The sequence below is a fragment of the Cervus elaphus genome, chromosome 6, assembly GCF_910594005.1.
Source record: "Cervus elaphus chromosome 6, mCerEla1.1, whole genome shotgun sequence".
Taxonomy (NCBI): domain Eukaryota; kingdom Metazoa; phylum Chordata; class Mammalia; order Artiodactyla; family Cervidae; genus Cervus; species Cervus elaphus.
This window is the reverse complement of record NC_057820.1, coordinates 32,104,159-32,126,243: the sequence shown is the minus strand read 5'-3', so window position 1 is coordinate 32,126,243 and position 22,085 is coordinate 32,104,159. Positions and strand designations below refer to the sequence as shown.

Sequence of the window (22,085 nt, the reverse complement as noted above, 5' to 3'; positions counted from 1 at the left end):
TGAGGTAATAACAATTGGCAAAATTAACTGAGAATGATGAGCCAAGTAATAGGTGAGCCAGAAAACCATCCCAGGATAGTTTCAATCTGCTAAAAAAGAAGTAATATGACTGGCAATCATTAATAGTCAATAGCAAGGTATCCTTTGCTCTCAAATCCATCACGGCAAGGAGCCAGACAAATAGTTAATAAGTCTTGTCCAGAGAAAAGAAATAAGCAATTCAAATCTTCCTCAATTGAAAACTCTCTCATTTGTCCTCCACTACTTATTCATTAATTTACATCCTTACCTGGATTTTAAAATAATTTAAGATATCACTTTTATTGCCACTGGAAAAGGACATGCATTAGTAATTTATGCTTTGCCCTCCTGTTTCTGAAAAGCAGAATAGCACTGTTTTATAGTAGGAAATTGCAACACACTCGAGTATTCTTGCCTGGAAAATTCCATGGACAGTGGAGCCTCGAAGATTAGAATCTGTGGGCTCACAAAGAGTTGGATACGATTAAGCACACACACACAGAGCAGTGTTCTTAATGGAATAGTTGCCAAATGGTCCTGACTTTGGCAGGTACATCCACTTGTGTATGAACAAGCTCTCATTATGTGTGACAAATGCAGAATGATACGTAGAAACTAACTCTGGCAAAATCCTAGTGTGTGGTATATGCCCTTACAGGAAACTTGCCTAGCACAGCACATATGCAACTAGAGACCTTGTCTTAAGAAAAGTCCTGTGGGTACATATGTTTTGCTATTTCTCCGGAAAAGTGATTCGAAAATATTCATGTACATCAAACAACAGAGGCCTGTATCCAGAGAGGTGTGTGAGTGTGTTAAGTCATTTCAGTTGTGTCCAATTCTTTTTGACCCTATGGACTGTAGCCCGCCAGGCTCCTCTGTCCATGGGATTCTCCAGGCAAGAATACTGGAGTGGATTGCCATGCCCTTCTCCAGGGGATCTTCCCTACCCAGGGATTGAATCCATGTCTCTTTTGTCTTCTGAATTGGCAGACGTGTTCCTTACCACTTGCGCCATCAGAGAGGTGTGTCAAAGTAAGCTGTGCATTAGAAACTTTTGCCAAAAGAATAAATCGCTTTTCTAAGATCAGGCTATGATCTAAATGTTTCCCTCACACATAAAATAAGGATAAATATTAAAAGGTGAAAGGGAATATTTACTTTCTATAATGCCTGCATACTTCCTAGAAGAGAAAGCTGAGACTTTGGGGGATCTTTCTATAACCTTTTTTAATACTGGTTATATAAACACATATGCTTCAACTAAATTATGGCCAATATTCAAGCTCAGAATGAAATAACCAGTAAGATTTGTAGCAAACACGCTCTTTTTTTGCCTTCTAGTCTCAAAATTAATTAAGCTTTCCCTTGACTAGACCTCTCAACTCAATACGTATTTATTGTTTTACTACTGAAAAATGATATACCCAAGACATTATGCTAAAAAGTAACATAGATAATGTAAATATAAAAAATAAACAGATGTCTTTTCTCATAAACTAGCATTTGAAAGTTGAAGTTTCAATAAATATTGCTCACCAGAGTGGCAGACTTTTCTATATTAACATCTCTCATAGGGGAGTGGGAGTGGAGATGAGTGAAAAAGCCTTAGATTTAGCCATTTAAGTACTACAAATAAGGCATGCCATAAGCAATACTTCATTTTCAATGGAGACAATGAAACCTGCTTAATCCAGACTATCACTGGAGAGTTTGTTTTGGTATTTTTTTAAAGATGCTATTTAAGAATCTGTAACAATCAGAAACAGAAAAATAGAATTGACTGATTCCTCTAGAAAAGTTTGTATCTTGCCAAGGTTGCTTTTCTTAAAAGGAAATATATTTTCCCTACTTCTCTAAATAATATTTTAGGAAAAAGGGTTAGCAAAAAAGTCCCCTAAACCGTGGAGTTCACAGCCAGCCTTAAGTTTTCCATTTCTAGTGTTAAGTTCTTTGCTGGGAGCCAGCACACGAGATCCCACCCATGACAAGTTCGTGAGGAGAAGACCTGACAAGCAAGGCAGATCAGGACCTCAGGGATTTCGAAAAGCTGCCCCAGTGCTCACCTTAAAGATGATCTCTGTCTTTCTGATGCTTGCTATATTAGACTACTCCCTAATTTCTGTGACACAGGTAGAAGGCCTTCCCTGATCTCTCTCCAAACAGAATCAAATTAGAACTTTAATTAATATGTCCCCCGAATGGTGGTATCCTATAAGATTATCCAGGATGAAAGGAGTGTTTCAATCTAGATCCCTTTACTGGCATTCTAGCCTGCTTGACAAATGCTACTACTAATGCACATGACTGCTCACAACACCTTAATCATAAACAGCATAAAGAACCTGATCACATAAAGGCCCTAATAGGCACAGAGCCCTTCGGGAGGTGAGGAAGCCCTATTAGAGAACAAAAAAATTTATTCTAAAAGCGGTTATAGTTAAAGATTTAGAAAAATAAGAGTTTAGAATTGTTAATTTTAACCAGGACTGCTAAACAGGGGCTGCCTCACCGGAGCTGCAGAGTCTTTGTGTGGTAAACGTTTTAGATAAATTTAACTGATAACTTCTGCAAAAGGACTGACCCTTGTGTTCAATAAAGAATAGATTACAGAAAACAGCTTTGCATTTACCTAGGTCATAAAATGTCAATAGGCCCCAAGGCCAGAAGATAATGTACCAGACCCTCATAAACAAAGAAGTATGCAGAAAACACCCTGGTTTCGTGAAGGACAAGCTGATGTCATGTTAAACTATCTTCTCCTTAGAAATGTACTAACTTAGGGTATAAAAGCTACAGTAAAAAATAAAGCATTGCCAGACCTTGCTGCACACCCCCAGTCTGGTCTCTCTCTCTTGTCTCTCTCTGTCTCTCTCTCTCGCCAACGCTGTTCATCCTTAGGGTACCCCTGGATCCTGCTGAGGCTGGACCCCGGCAGTTCTTCATTCTAAAAGCAAAACATATTGTTGGTTGAATAATACAAGGCTGAGAGGAATTCCTTCCTCAAATTTTTAAAACGCCTCAATTCTAGAATTATTGCCTCTCCAATGACTCCTTTCTTTTCAATGTGATGTGAAAGCAAAAGGCTTTCTTCTCAGAAGCCTCTGTTAATATCCTCATAATCCCAGGGAGAGGTCCCTTTTTATTCAAATCTCAGGTGATGAGGAAGAAGACAGAATACAGGATGATCCAACTCTGCTGCATTTCAAAAGTAGAAAGAGAGGCAAGTCAAGAAGGAAGACAGCATCCTGCCTTCAAGCGCATCTTGCAATGAAGCAGGGGCGTGGCGCCCACAGAAAAGTACCTCACCCACATAAACAAAACTGACTAGTGTTCTCTCAGCAGCCCAGGAGCCTCTGCAGCTAACATCAGCCACGACACCTATGTTTATAGCTATAGCAATTGCACCATGTCAGAAGGGATTATTTCACTGTCATAGTTCATGTAGGGCCAGTCTTGTTATGAAAATATATAAGCTTGCACTTTTTCTCCACCTTGATTGAGGTGTCATATTTATCTTGCATAACTGAAAAATAAGGAACACTCGACAAATTTATATGTTATTCTTGGCAGAGGTCATGCTCATCTTCTCTGTGTAGTTCCAATTTCAGTATATTTGCTGTGGAAACAAGCATGAGGCTTGCTTGGATTTTTATTTATGGCGTCTGTATTTTTTAAATTATTACTTTGATATTACTTAGATCTGAAAATCATCAAATACCAAATTAATACACACATATAGAAAAACAAACACAAATGAGAATATAACAGTGACTATCTTTACATGATGTCTAGATTAATTTTTTAACTGATTTTGATTATAAGTATTATCCGAAATTTCAGTAGTGAACAGACTCCCCTGATGAGTCCTGTGGCTAAATGTGGAGCTCCCAATGCAGGGAACCCAAGTTTGATCGCTGGTCAGGGAACTAGGTCCTGCAAGCTGAAACTAAGATGGGACATAGCCAAATAAATAAATAAAGTTTCTGTAAAAAGCATTTATTTACTGTTTATAGATTAAGAACAAACACAAATTTTCTTTTTTATCCAAAAAATATGATTCTCTCATATCAAGTGATTTCTTTCTATTTTAATGTAGTTTTTCAAATGTTTACAATAAACACATGTCATAGGAAAAAAGTAATAATTATTTTATCTCTAAAGAGACCTCAGTGATGAAATTGTTTATTTAGTCTGAATGCTGGGAGCATATAAAGGTGTAATTTAAACACCAGCACAGTAAAAAGGTTTAAGTATTCTGTTAAAAAGGATGAATCAACAAAAGTAGAAGTATTATATCACTGGTATAGATGGATATCCTGGGCCTAACTGAGTAAGCTTTGGTTTAGACCTAGGCAAATTCATCCCTTCTAATAAAGTGAGCTGCTAAACCAAGTCCTGTCTTTCATCTGACCAGAAAGATAGATAGCTAGAAAGGATCTGAAATGGAGATAGCAAGCCCAATTTATTCACAGTGTCAGTACTGCTCTATGAACTGTCTGATCGCTTATATAATGCTCATTTGAGTTAGAAATTAAGGTAAAGGGTCCATAAATAACTTAAGGAAATTTGCTAGCCCCACACACCAGAATGTACAAATCATTTCATCTCCTGGACCAAATAGTTTATTCATTAGTGATATCAATATTTCTATTGCCTTTTTCAGTTCTAATAGTCTAATATGTATATTGTTTTGTTATAAATTAATTATTTATTAAGTATATTAATATATTGATTATATATTCATATATATTTATATTTTATATATACAATGTAAATATATTAAATATATTAATTAAAACATTAATATATTCATTATAAATTAATTTATATCTGTGCAGGAAAATCCTGTCCTCTAATTTTACTCTGGGAAATATTTGACCAAACTAAAATCGATAAAGAAAAGAGTTGTTGATGACTAGTTATCATATAAAGACTTGATAAAGCAACTGTGTGTGTATTAGTTGCTCAGTTGTGTCCGACTCTTTGCGACCCTATGAACTTTAGCCCATCAGGCTCCTCTGTCCATGGCATTAGCCAGGCAAGAATACCGGAGTGGGTTGCTGTTCCCTTCTCCAGGGCATCTTCCTGACTCAAGGATCAAACCAAGTTCTCTTGTATTGCCGGCAGATTACCATCTGAGCCACCAGGGAAGCCCTAATAAAGCAGCTAACAAAATGTAATTTTATCTGTGTTTCTTAAAAGGGAAAATTTAATGTCCACCCAAAATACTGCATGATATTCTTTATCAGGGGAAATCCCAAAGTAGGCAGCATACAGCTAAGGCAACCCCCTTACAAATCCCTTAATTTTTGTTCTGAAGTGCCAAGTCAGTACTATCATGTTGAAGAAATCTTCAAACTTTGGTGCCTTCCTGACAACATGCAAACATTTTATGGGAATTCCTTTGTGGTCCAGCAGTTAGGAAAATATGCAAACGTTTTAACAATGTGCACTTTAATAACTGTGGTCACCAGCATGATTTCTCTAGGAGTTTGCCTACTAATCTTACCACTCACTTAAGCAGTTGTGAAACTGGTGATGTATGTAGTTATTTTTTATTTATTTATTTTTAAAAAAATTTTTTTTTAAAGCCCAAAAGAGTAATTATCATATGAGGGTGGGTGGATGCATATAATTTGAGATTTTAGCTCAGAGATCCCTATCTAGAAACTTCCTGACAATGAAATGTTGTCAGAAAGACAAATGGCTGTTACATTTACAGGAGAAACCACAATGCCTGGAGAAGACAGGGTGTAGTCACTCCAAAAAGAAGCAGGTGGCACTTTCATTGCAAAGCCCTGGGGCAAAACTGATGCTTCTCTGTAGCTTTCTTCCCTTTGCTTGTAGCCTTCTGAATGCTGGGCAGACTCACTCACAAAAATGTCTGAAATTTGGAAAACTCCTGGGGATAAAATTAAGAAATTAACAGTTTCTCATTTTCAAAAAGCAAAAACTCTTTTTTTATAGACAAGAGGCAGTCATTTTTCAGTAGATAAACGAATCCTTTCATTCTTTTTATTTTTTTATTGAAGGATAATTGCTTTACAGAATTTTGTTGTTTTAGGTCAAACTTCAAGATGAATCGGCCATAGGTATACATATATCCCCTCTCTTTTGAACCTCTCTCCCATCTCCTTCTCCATCCCACCCCTCTAGATTGATATTGAGCCCCGTCTGAGTTTCCTGAGCCATACAGCAAATTCCTGTTGGTGATCTATTTTACATATGGTAATGTAAGTTTTCATGTTACTCTATCCATACATCTCACCCTCTCCTCCCTTCTCCCCATGTCCATAAGTCTGTTCTTTATGTCTGTTTCTCCATTGCTGCCCTGTAAATAAATTCTTCAGTACCATTTTTCTAGATTCTGTATATATGCATTAGAATATGATATTTCTCTTTCTCTTTCTGACTCACTTCATTCTATATAATAGGTTCTAGGTTCATCAACCTCATCAGAACGGATTCAAATGCATTCCTTTTTATGGCTGAGTAATATTCCATTGTGTATATGTACCACAATTTCTTTATCCATTCATCTGTTAATGGACATCTAGGTTGCTTCCATGTTCTAGGTATTGTGAATAGTGTTGCAGTGAACAGTGGTATACATGTGCCTTTTTCAGTTTTTGTTTCCTCAGAGTGTATGCCTAGTAGTGAGATTGCTGGGTTATACAGTGGTTTTATTCCTAGTTTTTTAAGGAAACTCCATACCATCTTCCATAGTGGCTGTTTCAATTTACATTCCCAACAGTGCAAGAGCATTCCCTTTTCTCCACTCCCTCTCCAGCATTTATTGTTTGTAGACTTTTTGATGATGGCCTTTCTGACAAGTGTAAGGTGATATCTCATTGTAGTTTTGATTTGCATTTCTGTAATAATGAGCAATGTCGAGCATTTTTCATGTGTTTGTTAGCCTTCTGTATGTCTTTTTTGGAGAAATGTCTGTTTAAGTCATTTGTCCAGTTTTTGATTGGGTTGTTTGTTTTTCTGGCATTGGGTTGTATGAGTTGCTTGCATATTTTGGACATTAATCCTTTGTCAGTTTCTTCATTTGCTATTACTTTCTCGCATTCTGAGGGTTGTCTTTTCACCTTGCTTATAATTTCCTTTGCTATGCAAAATCTTTTAAGTTTAATCAGGTCCCACTTGTTTACTTTTGTTTTTATTTCCATTATTCTAAGAGGTGGGTTATAGAGGATCTTGCTTTGATTTATGTCATCGAGTGCTCTTCCTATGTTTTCCTCTAAGAGTTTTATAGTTTCTGGTCTTACATTTAGGTCTTTAATCCATTTTGAGTTTATCTTTGTATGGTGTTAGGAATTGTTCTAATTTCATTCTTTTACATGTAGCTGTCCAGTTTTCCCAGCACCATTTATTGAAGAGGCTGTCTTTGCCCCATTCTATATTCTTGCCTCCTTTATCAAAAATAAGGTACCCATAGGTGCATGGGTTTTTTTTCTGGGCTTTCTATCTTGTTTCATTGGTCTATATTTCTGGTTTTGTGCCAGTACCATACTGTCTTGATGACTGTAGCTTTGTAGTATAATCTGAAGTTGGGAAGGTTGATTCCTCCAGCTCCATTCTTCTTTCTCAAGACTGCTTTTGCTATTCGGGGTCTTTTGTGTTTCCATATGAATTGTGAAATTTTTTGTTCTAGTTCTGTGAAAAATGCCATTGGTAATTTGATAGGGATCACATTGAATCTGTAGATTGCATTTGGTAGTATAGTCATTTTCACAATATTGATTCTTCCTACCCAGGAACATGGAATATCTCTCTATCTGTTTATGTAGTCTTTGATTTCTTTCATTGGCATCTTATCATTTTCTGTGTACAGTTCTTTTGTCTCCTTAGGTAAGTTTATTCCTAGATATTTAATTCTTTTTGTTGCAATGGTAAATGGGATTGATTCCTTAATTTCTGATTTTTCATTGTTAGTATACAGAAATGCAAGTGATTTCTGTGTATTGATTTTGTATCCTGCAACTTTGCTAAATTCACTGATTAGCTCTAGTTATTTTCTGATACTGTCTTTAGGGTTTTCTATGTACAGTATCATGTCATCTGCAAACAGTGACAGCTTTATTTCTTCTTTTCTGATCTGAATTTCTTTTATTTATTCTTCTCCTATGGTTGCTGTAGCTAGGACTTTCAGAATTATGCTGAATAATACTGGTGAAAGTGGCCACCCTTGTCTTGTTCCTGATATTAGGGGGCATGCTTTCAGTTCTTCACTTTTGAGAATAATGTTTGCTGTAGACTTCTCAAATATGGCCTTTACTATGTTGAGGTAATTTCCTTCCATGTCCATTTTTTTGAAGAGTTTTAATCATAAATGGGTGCTGAATTTTGTTAAAGGCTTTTCCTGCATCTATTGAAATAATCATATGATTTTTATCTTTCAATTTGTTAATATAGTGTATCACATTGATAGATTTGCATATACTGAAGAATCCTTGCATTTCTGAAATAAAACCAACTTGATCATGGTATATGAGCTTTTTGATGTGTTGCTGACTACTGTTTGCTAAAATCCTGTTGAGGATTTTTGCATCTATGTTCATCAGTGATTTTGGCATGTAGCTATCTTTTTTGTGTGTTGTCTGTGCCTGGATTTTGGTATCAGGATGGTGGTGGCCTTGTAGAATGAGTTTGGAAGTGTTCCTCCCTCTGTAATTTTTTGGAAGTTTTAAAAAGATAGGCATTAGCTCTTCTCTAAATGTTTGATAAAATTCTCCTGTGAAGCCATCTGGTCCTGAGTTTTTATTTTTGGGGACTTTTTTTTAAATCACAGCTTCAATTTCTGGGCTTGTAATTGGGTTGTTCATAATTTCTATTTCTTCATGGTTCAGTCCTGGAAGATTGAACTTTTCTAAGAATTTGTTCATTTCTTCCAAGTTATTAATTTTATTGCCATATAGTTGTTCTTAATAGCTTCTCTTTTTTTCAGTTATTTTTATTAGTTGGAGGCTAATTACTTCACAACATTGCAGTGAGTTTTGTCATACATTGACATGAATCAGCCATGGAGTTACATGTATTCCCCATCCCAATCCCCCCTCCCACCTTCCCCCCGACCCGATTCCCCTGGGTCCTCCCAGTGCACCTGGCCCGAGCACCTGTCTCATGCATCCCACCTGGGCCAGTGATCTGTTTCACCATAGATAATTTACATGCTGTTCTCTCGAAACATCCCACCCTCACCTTCTCCCACAGAGTCCAAAAGTCTGTTCTGTACATCTGTCTCTCTTTCTGTTTTGCATATAGGGTTATCATTACCATCTTTCAAAATTCCATATATACATGTTAGTATGCTGCAATGATCTTTATCTTTCTGGCTTACTTCACTCTGTGTAATGGGCTCCAGTTTCATCCATCTCATTAGAACTGATTCAAATGAATTCTTTTTAACGGCTGAGTAATATTCCATGGTGTATATGTACCACAGCTTCCTTATCCATTCATCTGCTGATGGGCATCTAGGTTGCTTCCATGTCCTGGCTATTATAAACAGTGCTGCAATGAACATTGGGGTGCACATGTCTCTTTCAGATCTGGTTTCCTCAGTGTGTATGCCCAGAGTGGTATTGCTGGGTCATATGGCAGTTCTATTTCCAGTTTTTTAAGAAATCTCCACACTGTTTTCCATAGTGGCTGTACTAGTTTGCATTCCCACCAACAGTGTAAGAGGGTCCCCTTTTCTCCACACCCTCTCCAGCATTTATTGCTTGTAGACTTTTGGATAGCAGCCATCCTGACTGGCGTGTAATGGTACCTCATTGTAGTTTTGATTTGCATTTCTCTGATAATGAGTGATGTTGAGCATCTTTTCATGTGTTTGTTAGCCATCTGTATGTCTTCTTTGGGGAAATGTCTGTTTAGTCCTTTGGCCCATTTTTGATTGGGTCATATTTATTTTTCTGGAATTGAGCTTCAGGAGTTGCTTGTATATTTTTGAGATTAATCCTTTGTCTGTTTCTTCATTTGCTATTATTTTCGCCCAATCTGAGGGCTGTCTTTTCACCTTACTTATAGTTTCCTTTGTTGTGCAAAAGCTTTTAAATTTCATTAGGTCCCATTTGTTTAGTTTTGCTTTTATTTCCAATATTCTGGGAGGTGGGTCATAGAGGATCCTGCTGTGATTTATGTCGGAGAGTGTTTTGCCTATGTTCTCCTCTAGGAGTTTGATAGTTTCTGGTCTGACATTTAGATCTTTAATCCATTTTGAGTTTATTTTTGTGTATGGTGTTAGAAAGTGTTCTAGTTTCATTCTTTTACAAGTGGTTGACCAGTTTTCCCAGCACCACTTGTTAAAGAGGTTGTCTTTTTTCCATTGTATATCCTTGCCTCCTTTGTCAAAGATAAGGTGTCCATAGGTTCGTGGATTTATCTCTGGGCTTTCTATTCTGTTCCATTGATCTATATTTCTGTCTTTGTGCCAGTACCACACTGTCTTGATGACTGTGGCTTTGTAGTAGAGTCTGAAGTCAGGCAGGTTGATTCCTCCAGTTCCATTCTTCTTTCTCAAGATTACTTTGGCTATTCGAGGTTTTTTGTATTTCCATACAAATTGTGAAATTATTTCTTCTAGTTCTGTGAAAAATACCGTTGGTAGCTTGATAGGGATTGCATTGAATCTATAGATTGCTTTGGGTAGAATAGCCATTTTGACAATACTGATTCTTCCAATCCATGAACACGGTATGTTTCTCCATTTGTTTTTGTCTTCTTTGATTTCTTTCATCAGTGTTTTATAGTTTTCTATGTATAGGTCTTTTGTTTTTTTAGGTAGATGTACTCCTAAGTATTTTATTCTTTTTGTTGAAATGGTGAATGGTATTGTTTCCTTAATTTCTCTTTCTGTTTTTTCATTGTTAGTGTATAGGAATGCAAGGGATTTCTGTGTGTTAATTTTATATCCTGCAACTTTACTATATTCATTGATTAGCTCTAGTAATTTTCTGGAAGAGTCTTTAGGGTTTTCTATGTAGAGGATCATGTCATCTGCAAACAGCGAGAGTTTCACATCTTCTTTTCCTATCTGGATTCCTTTTACTTCTTTTTCTGCTCTGATTGCTGTGGCCAAAACTTCCAACACTATGTTGAATAGTAGTGGTCTTGTTCCTGATTTCTGGGGAAATGCTTTCAATTTTTCACCATTGAGGGTAATGCTTGCTGTGGGTTTGTCATATATGGCTTTAATTGTGTTGAGGTATGTTCCTTCTATTCCTGCTTTCTGGAGAGTTTTAATCATAAATGAGTGTTGAATTTTGTCAAAGGCTTTCTCTGCATCTATTGAGATAATCATATGGTTTTTATCTTTCAATTTGTTAATGTGATGTATTACATTGATTGATTTGCAGATATTAAAGAATCCTTGCATTCCTGGGATAAAGCCCACCTGGTCATGGTGTATGATTTTTTTAATATGTTGTTGGATTCTGTTTGCTAGAATTTTGTTAAGGATTTTTGCATCTATGTTCATCAGTGATATTGGCCTGTAGTTTTCTTTTTTTGTGGCATCTTTGTCTGGTTTTGGAATTAGGGTGATGGTGGCCTCATAGAATGAGTTTGGAAGTTTACCTTCTTCTGCAATTTTCTGGAAGAGTTTGAGTAAGATAGGTGTTAGCTCTTCTCTAAATTTTTGGTAGAATTCAGCTGTGAAGCCATCAGGTCCTGGGCTTTTGTTTGCTGGCAGATTTCTGATTACGGTTTTGATTTCCTTGCTTGTGATGGCTCTGTTAAGATCTTCTATTTCTTCCTGGTTCAGTTTTGGAAAGTTACACTTTTCTAAGAATTTGTCCATTTCATCCAAGTTGTCCATTTTATTGGCATAGAGCTGCTAGTAGTAGTCTCTTATGATCCTTTGTATTTCAGTGTTGTCTGTTGTGATCTCTCCATTTTCATTTCTAATTTTGTTAATTTGGTTCTTCTCCCTTTGTTTCTTAATGAGTCTTGCTAATGGTTTGTCAATTTTGTTTATTTTTTCAAAAAACCAGCTTTTAGCTTTGTTGATTTTTGCTATGGTCTCTTTAGTTTCTTTTGCATTTATTTCTGCCCTAATTTTTAAGATTTCTTTCCTTCTGCTAACCCTGGGGTTCTTCATTTCTTCCTTCTCTAATTGCTTTAGGTGTAGAGTTAGGTTATTTATTTGGCTCTTTTATTGTTTCTTGATGTAAGCCTGTAATGCTATGAACCTTCCCCTTAGCACTGCTTTTACAGTGTCCCATAGGTTTTGGGTTGTTGTGTTTTCATTTTCATTCATTTCCATGCATATTTTAATTTCTTTTTTGATTTCTTCTATGACTTGTTGGTTATTCAGAAGAGTGTTATTTAGCCTCTATATGTTTGAATTTTTAACAATTTTTTTCCTGTAGTTGAGATCTAATCTTACTGCACTGTGATCAGAAAAGATGAAAAGATGACTGGAATGATTTCAGTTGTTTTGAATTTTCCAAGACCAGATTTATGGCCCAGGATGTGATCTATTCTGGAGAAGGTTCCGTGTGCACTTGAGAAAAAGGTGAAGTTGATTGTTTTGGGGTGAAATGTCCTATAGATATCAATTAGGTCTAGCTGGTCCATTATGTCATTTAAGGTTTGTGTTTCCTTGTTAATTTTCTGTTTAGTTGATCTATCCATAGTTGTGAGTGGGGTATTAAAGTCTCCCACTATGATTGTGTTACTATTAATTTCCTCTTTCATATTCGTTAGCATTTGCCGTACATATTGCGGTGCTCCTATGTTGGGTGCATATATATTTATAATTGTTATATCCTCATCTTGGATTGATCCTTTGATCATTATGTAGTGTCCTTCTTTGTCTCTTTTCACATCCTTTATTTGAAAGTCTATTTTTTCTGATATGAGTATTGCGACTCCTGCTTTTTTTTGTTCTCCGTTCGTGTGAAATATTTTTTTCCAGCCCTTCACTTTTAGTCTGTATGTGTCTCTTGTTTTGAGGTGGTTCTCTTGTAGACAGCATATATAGGGGTCTTGTTTTTGTATCCATTCAGCCAATCTTTGTCTTTTGGTTGGGGCATTCAACCCATTTACATTTAAGGTAATTATTGATAGGTGTGGTCCCGTTGCCATTTACTTTGTTGTTTTGGGTTCACGTTTATACAACCTTTCTGCATTTCCTGTCTAGAGAAGATCCTTTAGCATTTGTTGAAGAGCTGGTTTGGTGGTGCTGAATTCTCTCAGCTTTTGCTTGTCTGTAAAGCTTTTGAATTCTCCTTCATATCTGAATGAGATCCTTGCTGGGTACAGTAATCTAGGTTGAAGGTTATTCTCTTTCATTACCTTAAGTATGTCCTGCCATTCCCTTCTGGCCTGGAGGGTTTCTATTGATAGATCAGCTGTTATCCTTATGGGAATCCCTTTGTGTGTTATTTGTTGTTTCTCCCTTGCTGCTTTTAATATTTGTTCTTTGTGTTTGATCTTTGTTAATTTGATTAATATGTGTCTTGGGGTGTTTCGCCTTGGGTTTATCCTGTTTGGGACTCTCTGGGTTTCTTGGACTTGGATGGCTATTTCCTTCCCCATTTTAGGGAAGTTTTCAGCTATTATCTCCTCGAGTATTTTCTCATGGCCTTTCTTTTTGTTTTCTTCTTCTGGGACTCCTATGATTCGAATGTTGGGGCATTTCACTTTGTCCCAGAGGTCCCTGAGGTTGTCCTCATTTCTTTTGAATCTTTTTTCTTTTTTCCTCTCTGCTTCATTTATTTCCATCATTTTATCTTCTACCTCACTTATCCTATCTTCTGTCTCCATTATTCTACTCTTGGTTCCCTCCAGAGTGTTTTCGATCTCATATTGCATTATTCACTTTTAATTGACTCTTTTTTATTTCTTCTAGGTCTTTATTAAACATTTCTTGCATCTTCTCAATCTTTGTCTCCAGGCTATTTATCTGTAACTCCATTTTATTTTCAAGATTTTGGATCATTTTTATTATCATTATTCTAAATTCTTTTTCAGATAGATTCCCTATCTCCTCCTCTTTTGTTTGACTTGGTGGGCATTTTTCATGTTCCTTTACCTGCTGGGTATTTCTCTGCCTTTTCATCTTGTTTAGATTGCTGTGTCTGAAGTGGGCTTTCTTTATTCTGTAGGACTGTGATTCCTTTTTATTGTGGAGGTTTTACCCAGTGGGTGGGGTTGGACGTTTGGCTTGTCAAGGTTTCCTGGTTAGGGAGGCTTGCGTCAGTGTTCTGGTGCGTGGAACTTGATTTCTTCTCTCTGGAGTGCAATGGAGTGCCCAGTGATGAGTTTTGAGATGTGTCTATGTGTTAGGTGTGACCTTGGGCAGCCTGTATGTTGGCGTTCAGGGCTATGTTCCTGCGTTGCTGGAGAATTTGCGTGGTATGTCTTGCTCTGGAACTTATTGGCTCTTGGGTGGTGGTTGGTTTCAGTGTAGGTATGGAGGCTTTTGGACGGTCTCTTATTACTTAAAGTTCCATGTAGTCAGGAGTTTTCTGGTGTTCTCGGGTTTGGGGCTTAAGTCTCCTGCCTCTGGGTTTCAGTTTTATTCTTCCAGTAGTCTCAAGACTTCTCCTACTATACAGCACTGCTAATAAAACTTCTAGGTTAATGGCAAAAGATTCTCCCCCATGAGGGACGCCCAGAGAGGTTCACAGAGTTACATGAAGAAGAGGAGAGGGAGGAGGGAGATAGAGTTGAGCAGGAGGAGAAAAAGGGGTACTCAAGAGGAGAGAGATAGATCTATGCAGTTGTCTGTTCCTAGAGTGTTCTCTGTAGCCTAGACACCCACAAAGATTCACAGAATTGGATCAGGAAGAGAAGGGGAAAGGAGGAAATAGAGGTGGTCTGAGGTAGAAAAAGGAGAGTCAAGATTGGGAGAGAATAATCAACACACTCCTGAATAAAAATGGGCACTGAATACTGGATTCTTAAATGTCCACAATTTATATCATATACTGAAAAACAAAGATTAAAAATCTAGAGTAGAGGTTCGACTCTTAAAAATACTATATTAAAAGCAAAAACCAAAACACACACACAAAAATTTTAGAAATATATATGAAATTCGGTTTAAAAATAGGGCTTCTCTCTCTCTCTTTTTTTTTTTTGGTAAGGTTATAGTGTAATGAAAATGAAAATTAAGGAGTAGTAGAGGAGTAATAGAGGACTTTAAAAGGAAATAAAAGAAAAGGAAAAATAGAAAATAGAAGAGAAAAAGGAAAAAAAGAAAGAAAGAAAAAAAAAAAAAAACACAAGTAAAAAAAAAAATTCTTTTTCCTAATTAAGAAAATCGTAAAAAATCTATGAAAATGAAAGTTAAGGAGTAATGGGGGAGTAATAGGGAATTTTAAAAGAAAATAAAAGAGAAAAAATAAAAAAGAAAAAATTTTTTTTTTTTTTTTTTTTACTCAAAACAACAAAAACAACAAAAGTAAAAATATATCTAGGAATTTCTCTGGAGCTGTTGCGGTCAATGTGGGTTCGGTTCAGTTTCAGATAGCTCCTCGTTCCAGCTTACACTTCTCGATATCTACAGGCCCCTTCCGGTGTAGTCAGTGGTACCTACAGGGATTTTAATCTGTTGCACCCGTCCCTTCTGAAGCGGTTCCCTTTGTTTATTTGGCTTCTGTTTGCCGGTCTCTTCTGCACCTAATTTCCACCCTGACACAGGCGGGTGGGGGTGGTCTCTTATTCAGGTTGCTAGTTCCTTCGCGCTGCGGGGAGGGGCTGGCGCTGCTTTCCCATCTAAGCTGCTCAGGCTCCCGGCTGCTCTATATGGAGCGTGCCCTGCACTGCGCGCGGTTCCAGCCCTCGGGTGTTCCACAAAAGCACGGAACACAAAGCTGCGCCTGCATTTTGTGCCTACGCCACCCGAGTGGCTCAGGCAGCCAGGCGCTTGACGGGGGGCTCTCTCCCCGGGTGCGGCACGTCTTCTGCCCTGCGCAGTCCCAGCCTCAGTCCCCGCCCGCGCCGGTCGGGTGCCTGCACCCTGTGTCACGCCGCGACCCTCCCGGCGGATGTCAACCATCCAGAATCTCAGGAAGTCTTTGATTAGAAAGTGGAGGCCTGTTTGCAGTGTGGTAGGGGATGCGGTCCTTGGGGCCAAGCCTGCCCCTTCCCCTCCCTCCTGCCTCCTGCCTCTGGCGGGGCTGGGCCGGTCCACAGCCTGCGAGCTCTTCTCTGGACTTTCTAGGTCCCTTTGTTCTGCGAACAGCCGGCAGTGTGTTCGGGCCGGTTAATTTTCTCTCTCTCTTTTTTACTGTCCCACAGTTTAAGTTGGTAATTCACAAAAGCTCCCTCCAATTGTCCTCAGGGCACTCAGGCCCGGTCCTTACCTTAAGCAATGCCGCCTGCTCTTCTCCATTCTGCCCCCACTTGCTGGTGGCGGATGCGGGCATCTGGGGTACTTTTCCACTGGAAGTTGCTTTTAGGCACGTAAACTGTGAGTTTTATTTATTGTTCCCCTCCCAGTCAGGTTGCCCGCCGAGGTTCAAAAACTTCCCCTAGACCCGCCAGTGCGAGGGTTTCCCGGTGCTTGAACACTTCCTCTATTAAGAGTCCCTTCCTGGGACGGATCTCCATCCTTAGTTCCCCTGTCTCCCTTTTTATCTTTTATATTTTGTCCTACCTGCTTTTGAAGACAATGGGTTGCTTTTCTGGGTGCCTGATGACCTCAGCTAGCGATCAGAAGTTGTTTTGTGAGGATTGCTCTGCGTTCAGTTATTCTTCTGATGAATTTGTAGGAGAGAAAGTGGTCTCCCCATCCTATTCCTCCGCCATCTTCTAGCTTCTTATAATACTTTGTATTTATGCATTGTCTGTTGCAAACTCTCCTTTTTCATTTCTAATTTTGTTGATTTGAGTCTTCTTTTTTTCTTGAAGAGTCTGGCTAAAGGCTTGTCAATTTTGTTTATCTTCTCAAAGAACAAGCTTTTAGTTTTATTAATCTTTACTATTGTTTCTTTCATTTCTTTTTCAATTATTTCTGCTCAGATTTTTATGATTTCTTTCCTTCTACTAATTTTGGGGGTTTTTTGTTCTTTGTCCAGTTGCTTTAGGTATAAAGTTAGGTTGTCTATTTGTTGTGTTTTTTGTTTCTTGAGGTACTATTTTATTGCTATAAGCTTCCCTCTTAGAACTGCTTTTGCTGCATCTCATAGGCTTTGAGTTGTGTTTTCACTGTCATTTGTTTCTATAATTTTTTTGATTTCCCTTTTGATCTCTTCTGTAACCTGTTGGTTATTTAGAAACGTGTTGTTTAATCTTCATGTGTTTGTGTTTCTTACAGTTTTTTTCTTGCAATTGATATCTAGTCTCATAGTGTGGTGAGAGAAGATGCTTGATATGATTTCAATTTTCTTAAATTTACTGAGGTTTGATTTGTGACTCACGGTGTGGTCTACTGCTGCTAAGTCATTTCAGTCATGTCTGACTCTGTGAGACCCCAGAAATGGCAGCCCACCAGGCTCCACTGTCCCTGGGATTCTCCAGGCAAGGACACTGGAGTGGGTTGCCATTTCCTTCTCCAATGCGTGAAAGTGAAGTCACTCAGCCATGCCCGACTCTTATCAACCCCATGGACTGCAGCCTACCAGGCTCTGCCATCCATGGGATTTTTCAGGCAAGAGTACTGGAGGGGGCCGCCATTGCCTTCTCCAGATGTGGTCTAACCTGGAGAATATTCCACGTGCACTTGAGAGGAAGGTGTATTCTTCTGCATTTGGATGAAATGTCCTGAAGATATCAATGAGATCCATCTCATCTAATGTATCATTTAAGACTTGTGTTTCCTTATTAGTTTTCTCTTTTGATGATCTGTCCATTGGTGTGAGTAGGGTGTTAAAGTCTCCTACTATTATTGCGTTACTGTCAATTTCTCCTTTTATGTCTGTTAGTGTTTGTCTTGTGTATTGAGTTGCTCCTATGTTGTGTGCATAGGTATTTACAATTGTTATGTCTTCCTCTTGAACCAATCCCTTGGTCATTATAGTGTCCTTCCTTGTCTCTTGTAATCTTTTTTATTTTAAAATCTATTTTGTCTGATATGAGGATCACTACTCCAGCTTTCTTTTGCTTCCCATTTGCATGGAACATATTTTTCCATCCTCTCACTCTCAGTCTGTATGTATCTTTAGGTCTGAAGTGCGTTTCTTGTCAACAGTATATATATGGGTCTTGTTTTTGTATCCATTCAACCAGTCTGTGTCTTTTGGTTGGAGCATTTAACCCATTTACATTTAAAGTAACTATTGATATACATGTTCCTATTGCCATTTTCTTAATTGTTTGGGGTTAATTTTGTAAATCTTTTTTCTCCTCTTGTATTTCTTGATTATGTAAGTCCCTTTAACTTTTGTTGTAAAGCTGGTTTGTTGGTGCTGAATTCTCTTAACTTTTGCTTGTCTGAAGATCTTTTTATTTCTCCATCACTTTTGAATGAGATCCTCGCTGGGTACAGTAATCTTGGTTGTAGATTTTTCCCTTTCAGTACTTTAAATATATCCTGCCATTCTCTTCTGCAGAGTTTCTGCTGAAAGATCAGCTGTTAAGCATATGGGGTTTCCCTTGTATATTACTTGCTGCTTCTCCTCTGCTGCTTTTAGTATTTTCTTTGTGTTTAGTCTTTGCTAGTTTGATTAGTATGTGTCTTGGCATATTTCTCCTTGGGTTTATCCTGTATGGGACTCTTTATCCTCTTGGACTTGATCGACTACTTCCTTTTCCATGTTGGAGAAATTTTCAACTATAATCTCTTCAAAAATTTTCTCATGCCCTTTCTTTTTCTCTTCTTCTTCTGGGACCCCTCTAATCTGAATGTTGGTGTGTTTGATATTGTCCCCAAGGTCTCTGAAGCTATCTTCAGTTATTTTCATTCTTTTTACTTATTCTGCTTTTCAGAAGTTATTTCTACCATTTTATCTTCCAGCTTACTGATTTGTTATTTTGCTTCAGATATTCTGTAATTGACTCCTTCTAGATTGTTTTTAATTTCAGTAATTGTATTGTTTGTCTCTGTATGTTTATTCTTTAATTCTTCTAGGACTTTGCTAATTGATTCTTTCATTTTCTCCATTTTGTTTTCAAGGTTTTTGAACGTCTTTACTATCATTATTCTGAATTCTTTTTCAGGTAGTTTGCCTATTTCCTCTTCATTTATTTGGACTTCTGTGTTTCTAGTTTGTTCTTTCATTTGTGTAGTTTTTCTGCCTTTTCATTTTTTTTTTTTTTTTAAACTTATTGTGTTTGAGATCTCCTTTTCCCAGGCTTCAAGGAAAGTTGAATTCTTTCTTTGGAGAAGGTTGAATTCTTTCTTCCTTTTGGTTTCTGCCCTCCTGGGTTGGTCCAGGGGTTTGTGTAAGCTTTGTATAGTGTGAGATTTGTGCTGAGTTTTTGTTTGTTTGTTTTTCCTCTGATGGGCAAGATTGAGTGAGGTGTTAATCTTGTCTGCTGATGATTGGGTTTGAATTTTTGTTTTGTTTGTTGTTTAGATGAGACATCCTGCACAGGGTGCTACTGATGGTTGAGTGATGCTGGGTCTTGTATTCAAGTGGTTTCATTTGTGTGAATTCTCACTATTTGATACTCCCTAGGGTTAGTTCTTTGGTAGTCTAGGGTCTTGGAATCAATGCTCCCACTCCAAAGGCTCAGGGCTTGATCTCTGCTCAGGACTGAAGATTCCACAAGTGGTTTGTTATGGTAGTAAGTGAGATTGAAACAAATATCCAAAAATGAGAAAACAAAGATGAACCCCAGACAAATGGAAGTTACAAAATCAGGCAAATAATAATTAAAATAATGGAATATAAACATATACAGATACACTCATGTGCAAAGTCAAAATAGTCCAACAAAAATAAAGTACAGCAAATTGACCCAGAGAACAAAGGAAATAAAAAATTATATTTACCAGTTAAAAACAAAACTAACTAAAGCACAAACTGAAAAACAAAACTAAAGCAAAGTGCCAAGTGGGGAATGAAGCAATGAAAACAAAAATAACAAATACGTTGAGAGGAAAGGAAAGAAAGAAAAGAAAGAAGGAATAGATATGCAACATTAAACAGAGGTGGATGAAGAAGATTTATATACATTAAAGATTAACTGCAAGGGGAAAAGAACAGTAGGAAAGCCAAACAAAGGAATAAATGTAGAAAAATGCAATAAGTTTTTAAAAATTAAAATTATAGAAAAGAAAAAGAATGAAAGAAAAAAGAAAAAAGGAAGAAAAAGAAAAAGGAAAACTCCTCAGAACTGCAAAAGCCCAATGTAGAGGCAGAGGTTTATAACAACAATAAAAACTGTGGCTGATTATACACATACACACATACACCCATAAGCGAAATCAAAATAGCTCAACAAAAATAAAGTACAATATATTGACCCGGTGAACAAAGGAAATCAAAATTTATATCTACCAGAACAAAACTAACTAAAGCACAAACTGGAAAACAAAACTAAAGCAAGGTACCAAGTGGGGAATAAAACAATGAAAATAAAACTAACAAATATGTTGAGAGGAAAGAAAAGAAAGAAAGACTAGATATGCAACATTAAATAGAGGTAGATAAAGAAGATTTATATACATTAAAAATTAACTGCAAGGGGACAAGAACAGTAGGAAAAGCAAACAAAGGAATAAATGTAGGGAAAATAATAATAGGTTTAAAAAATTTAAAAAGAGAAAAGAGAGTGAGAGAGGAAAAAAAGGAAAATTCCACAGAGCTGCAAAAGCCCAACGTAGAGGCAGAGGTTTATAACAACAATAAAAAATGTGACTGAGGAATAAAACAGCTCAAAAGCTTAATTGAACTTCATACTGCCAATAAAATCAACAACTACAACAGCGGGGGGGGGGGTGGGGGGGGGAGAAAAAAAGTCCGAAAGAATCTACAGAACAAGTCAAAACATAAGAATAAGAAATGTTTTTCTTGAATCATTGCTGTCAGAGTTCTTTTCCTAGTTGGGAGTCACAGTCCACCTCACCTCCCTAAAATGCCCTCTAACACTGTGCTGATATCTGGACTGCTGTGGGGGAAGCTCAGATTCTAATCTGGTCCTACTCCTGTGTGTCCTTGCCTTCAACATCTACAGCCATCAGAACTAGCACATTTTCTCTTATGGGAGTTCTCTATGACCTTTTATATATTCCATAGACACAGTCTGCCTAGTTGATCCTGTGGATTTAATCTGCAGCTTGTACAGCTGGTGGGAAGGTTTTGGGTCTTCTTCCTTAGCCACACTGCCCCTGGGTTTCAACTGTGGTTTTATTTCCACCTCTACATGTGGGTTGCACACTGGCCCAGAGAGAGTTGAGCGTGAAGGTGGCAGAGCTGCTTGGTTTGCAGGGACCCTGGCAGCACCAAGCGTGCAGGGACACGGACTGCCTCCGTGGCTGCAGTCATAGCCCTATCAGAGTCTTTTTTCGAGCCTCGTGTAGCTGGCGATCAGAAGGCCTCTTTGGCCAGTCTTTCTCCATAGCTCTGCCCATTCAGGCACTTAGAGGGCTCCCTTGCCTGGGGACCTTCTCTGTTGTTCCGCACACAGGTACATAGAGGGGTCCCCCTGGCTGGGGTCCTACTCTGTAGATTGGTGCATCAGGTACTTAAAGGGGCACCCTGGGTGCGGTCCTATTCTGTAGTTCAGTGAGTTAGGCATTTGATAATCCAGCCTCTATCATTCATCTGCCATTGCTGGTGGGTGGGGAGAGAGAGGCTATGGTGATGGCTCCACCTACTACATGTGACTCAGCAGTATTGCTGCCTGGCTTTTCTTCCACCAGCATTTCCCACCACGATCTCCTCCCTCACATCCCCTCAATCCATCTCTCCACAGTAAACAGCAGCGCTCGCCCTGGGATTGCTCCACAATCCCTAAACTCCAACTCCCAGCCACTGCGCCTTCTAGGGGACCAGCATTCCTGTCTGGGGTATGTATGGCTGCAGTAAGGACGGTCTGATTTTCATTCCATTTAGGCTGCCACGGATCAGCTGTTTCACTCTCAGTCTTAAATTTTTCTCCTCTGACTCAGGCATTGCTCCGATGTGGGGATTGGACCCCTGCTTCAGTTCCCC

At 38.1% G+C, this 22,085-nt stretch overlaps 1 protein-coding gene, 1 long non-coding RNA gene and 1 other non-coding gene across 3 annotated transcripts in view; 1 reads left to right on the top strand and 2 right to left on the bottom strand.

Annotated features, from left to right (window-relative positions):
* LOC122696532 (transmembrane protease serine 11E-like) overlaps nucleotides 1-22,085 on the bottom strand; it is a 120,831-nt gene that overhangs the window by 80,236 nt on the left and 18,510 nt on the right. The window lies entirely within an intron of this gene.
* Nucleotides 891-20,190, top strand: LOC122696533. Its single transcript, XR_006341771.1, has 3 exons — nucleotides 891-1,048; nucleotides 12,208-12,210; nucleotides 20,180-20,190. It is a non-coding gene; the product is annotated as an uncharacterized LOC122696533 (long non-coding RNA).
* On the bottom strand, nucleotides 3,551-3,652 carry LOC122696715. The gene has a single exon (XR_006341843.1). It is a non-coding gene; the product is annotated as a U6 spliceosomal RNA (small nuclear RNA).